General features: G+C 47.8%; 2 non-coding genes across 2 annotated transcripts in view; both read right to left on the bottom strand.

The window, feature by feature from the left end:
- The window catches only part of LOC128962001 (large subunit ribosomal RNA), a 3,941-nt gene extending 3,370 nt beyond the window's left edge, over nt 1–571 (bottom strand). Inside the window, exon 1 of the ribosomal RNA XR_008484626.1 lies at nt 1–571. This exon is cut by the window's left edge and continues 3,370 nt beyond it. This is a non-coding gene — a ribosomal RNA (large subunit ribosomal RNA).
- Nucleotides 572–845: 274 nt separating this feature from the next.
- On the bottom strand, nt 846–999 carry LOC128961994 (5.8S ribosomal RNA). The gene has a single exon (XR_008484620.1). It is a non-coding gene; the product is annotated as a 5.8S ribosomal RNA (ribosomal RNA).
- Nucleotides 1,000–4,521: the final 3,522 nt, after the last annotated feature.

The raw sequence follows: 4,521 nt of genomic DNA, 5'->3' as shown, positions 1-4,521 counted from the left end.
TCAAGAAATGCACCGCCTATCGACAGCATTGAGTGTCACCGGCATCTGCCCTCCTAAGAGAACCATATACGACACCGGCAACTGCCACCGACAGAACAGTTGAATCTTATTCCCCGCACACTTCGTGGTTCTACCTGTTTACCTACAAACGGTTTCACGTCCTATTGAACTCTCTCTTCAAAGTTCTTTGCAACTTTCCCTCACGGTACTTGTTTGCTATCGGTCTCGCTGTAATATTTAGCCTTAGGTGGAGTTTACCACCTGCTTTAGGCTGCACTCTCAAGCAACCTGACTCTAGTATTCAACAGTTTGCACACAAAGTCCCGTAACGCTATGGGCCTAGCACCCGCTATGGATAAGTCCTTGTCAGAGGAACTTGCATTACCGCGAACTAAGTGCGATGCACTGCTGAATTCACGCTGCATCTCCTGTACGCCTATATGACGACAGGACTTAGCGCTGAGCTCTACCCGTTTCGCTCGCCGTTACTAAGGGTATCCCGTTTGGTTTCTTTTCCACCGCTTATTTATATGCTTAAATTAAGCGGGTAATCTCGCTTGATCTGAGGTCGACAATTGTGTTTAACAATCGGTTAGACATCACCGTTGACTCGTACTAATTACTCCGGCACTGTGCCGTTACATGTCTTAGGCATCGCACACTAACTATTGACCGGCTGAACGTGTAGTGTTCTGCCGTTATTGCCACAGTCGTGTAGCGATAACACGCAACGACACTCGCGCACTGAGTGTACTGTACGGTCTGGCGTAACATTAGTCTGAGAGAGCGCAACAGTATGTTCGGCACTCTCGACACAGACTTTTACTATGTTTTTATTATGTTAACGACCCTCAGACAAACGAAGCCCCGGGAAAGACCCGAGGCTGCAATATGCGTTCGAAAATCAAGTGCTCGGCGTGTCCTGCATTTCACACCGCTTATCGCAGCTAGCTGCGTTCTTCATCGACCAGCGAACCGAGTGATCCACCGTTTGCAGTTGTACTGCACATTGTGTTTTTATCAATTGTTATCAAAGGCACAAGTTTTTCAACTTAAAGCGCACACACAAGTCAAGTCTTTACGGCATTGCTTACGATCATAGACCGCTCACAATAATTAAGCCTAGCGACAGTCTTTGGGCGCACCCTATGACTATCACTCTGTAGCCCGACTTTGACGCCGATAGCGACAAAGTGCTCACACTTTGACGGTGTGTAGGCATTGCTCAGATTAGACACCTCATGACTTGTCTTGTGTTTTTTGCAGACAAACACCGGTACTAAAGTGTTCATATTCAGTGGTGATCGGTCGCTCTCATACACAACACCTAACAGTTACACTGTTGTTGTTGTTGTTGTGTACCTTGTGATCACCTATGAACGGTTATGTACCGTTTGGGATATGTTTGCCGCTTATCTATCGATTGAGCGACTTTTGCGTTCAACAAATTGCCGTTTGTGTATGAGTTAAACTCTACAACATACGGTAATGATCCTTCCGCAGGTTCACCTACGGAAACCTTGTTACGACTTTTACTTCCTCTAAATGTTCAAGTTTGGGCATCTTTCCGAGCACAGCGCTGCCACTACAAGAGCAGCTGCACCGGCCAGTCCGAAGACCTCACTAAAACATTCAATCGGTAGTAGCGACGGGCGGTGTGTACAAAGGGCAGGGACGTAATCAACGCGAGCTAATGACTCGCGCTTACTGGGAATTCCTCGTTCAAGGGGAATAATTACAATCCCCTATCCCAATCACGAAGAAGGTTCATTGGGTTCCCCACTCTTGACAGAGTAGGTTTTTGAATGCACGCTGATCACTTCAGTGTAGCGCGCGTGCGGCCCCGGACATCTAAGGGCATCACAGACCTGTTATTGCTCTGTTTCGTGCGGTTGAAACACCGCCTGTCCCTCTAAGAAGTGTTGTCGACGTTATAAGTCGGCAATCTATTTAGTAGGCTAGAGTCTCGTTCGTTATCGGAATTAACCAGACAAATCACTCCACCAACTAAGAACGGCCATGCACCACCACCCACTGAATCAAGAAAGAGCTCTCAATCTGTCAATCCTTCCAGTGTCCGGGCCGGGTGAGTTTTCCCGTGTTGAGTCAAATTAAGCCGCAGGCTCCACTCCTGGTGGTGCCCTTCCGTCAATTTCTTTAAGTTTCAGCTTTGCAACCATACTTCCCCTGGAACCGAAAGACTTTGGTTTCCCGGAAGTCCCTCGCCGAGTCATTTAGAGAACTCAGGCGAATTACTGGTCGGCATCGTTTATGGTTAGAACTAGGGCGGTATCTGATCGCCTTCGAACCTCTAACTTTCGTTCTTGATTAATGAAAACATTCTTGACAAATGCTTTCGCTTTAGTTCGTCTTGCGAAGGTCCAAGAATTTCACCTCTAGCTCCGCAATACGAATGTCCCCGTCTGTCCCTATTGATCATTACCTCTCATTCGCAGTTTAGCTCTCAATGAGAGCAGTCGCATTTTTTTGCTCTTCAAATGCTCTCATTTTTGCTCAAAAGTGCTATTTTTTCTATGTTTTTGCACGTCTGCTCTCTTCAACGKCTAAAACACAACTGACTGCTTTTSGMCTCARCACAAGACCGACMTCCATCCATCAATAACGTCGTCTCAAAACTTTAAAACTTCTTCTGCGCACCAACTRCGCACGACGTTTTCTGTGKTCGACACCTYTWGTGACACCCAACGCCACCTACTGGTGAGTTTCACTACCTGTGTTAGTGATCCTCTACGTCAGTGTCTCTGCTACCGAGTGCACTGCGCACATTYTTCGCGCATACATTTGCGCACATACATTCTGCACACGTTCTTCGCGCACAACTTTTGCGCACATATTTGCGCAAACTCACCACCCACAGCGACACCTATTGTGAACAATGCAAAGGACACCACCTACCAACTGCATCRAACACTCGCTCACGTTCAAAGTCTGYTAAGCGGAAAAAAGAGGAGAACACACCGGAAAACCCTCTCGAGTTTGACCGTCCCGATGACGACATARATCCCGATGACGACAATGACGACGACGACATGGAAGCCGAACCTGAGACACCAGAGTCCCTCAGCGCAGAGTGCCAAATGGCCGGCCAGTCTCTCCAATACAAAAACCCTAACCARATGCAGAGATCRACCGCACAGAGACTCATATCAAAGCTCTATGAATACTACTTGGCGGCTACTCGCCGAGCAGATGAAGCCGAGGCAAAACTCTCCGTTATCGTCCCAATGCAAGCTCAACTCAACGAACAAGGCGAGCAAATCAAAGCCCTTACAGAGCTCATTACWTCAACYGTTATCCCTGCAATCACCGGCTCGGCACCTACAACCAAGCCTAAACCTACTGCTATCGGTCCACCCACTTTTGCACAAATCACTAAGAGACCGAAGAAGCCTAACACCAGAGACTTCCCACTTATCGTTGAGCCCAAATCCGATCAACAGAAGGAYTCCAACAAAACACACAACGACCTTACTGACTTCCTTGAYCCGGAAGCCGAACAAATYTTCGTCAACCGCTTACGAAAGAGAAAAGAAGGCAAAGTCATCATTTCCGTTGACAATGCCAAGGATTTAGACCAGTTACGGGACTCACTTATCACTTGTCCCGGCTTCRCTGACAATTATACCGTCCGAGAACCCCGTCTTCGCGATCCGCGAATGATTATAAGCGGTGTCCCTAAAGAAATCACCGACGATGAYATTCTTGAGCGCATAATTGAACAGTAACGTTGAAGTAACTGATGCCTCAATCAACGCCGTTAAGACCGAACTCCGATTCATCTTCCACACAAAGGAAAGGAACGATGAGAAAAACGTCGTCATYCAAGTGTCACCMAAACTMCGAACACCCTCATTAAGGCCGGCAAAGTCCAAATCGATTGGAACTGTTGCCGCATYAACGACTACATTCTCGTGACTCGTTGYTTCAACTGCTGCGGTCTGGGCCACCGYTCACACAAAGACAAGGTCCGTACTTGTCCCAATGCCATTGCCTGCTCGTTCTGCAAAGGCGAGCACACWTWAAARACTGCCCCAAYAAGACCGACGACACAAAACAGTGCTGCGTCAACTGCACTAACGCTAACAGAGCACCCGGAAAYAAGCGCTTTGACRTCAATCACTCGGCTATGTCCAATGAYTGCCCGAGTCTCAAAGCCTACAAACTATCGGAGTTCAATAGAACCCGATACGTTTAAAGTCATTCACTGTTATCACCGCCTATAACAATTCTACCGTCCACTTCACCCACTGTTTATCAATTCATCGCCTATCACMCGCCAACCAATTGACTACGCGAGCCATAGGATTCAGCSGCACTATCCACCGATCATTTGCCGATGTGCGTGCAGCCGAAACTCTGCAGCAACGGACGCCGCCGTCACTCATCGCCCGGACACCAAAGCGACTACATAAAGAATTGGCACTCATTCACCGTCTACACTTTCACCCTTGCGAATCAACCGAGTGTGGTCTCACTCAYTCATCGGCATCTGCACCTCAT

Source organism: Oppia nitens, unplaced genomic scaffold (genome assembly GCF_028296485.1).
Source record: "Oppia nitens isolate AA-2021 unplaced genomic scaffold, nextdenovo-longstitch-racon4-pilon3 scaffold60_pilon_pilon_pilon, whole genome shotgun sequence".
Taxonomy (NCBI): Eukaryota; Metazoa; Arthropoda; class Arachnida; order Sarcoptiformes; family Oppiidae; genus Oppia; species Oppia nitens.
Note: the sequence above shows the minus strand (reverse complement) of the source record. Positions and strands in the feature narration are given on the sequence as shown.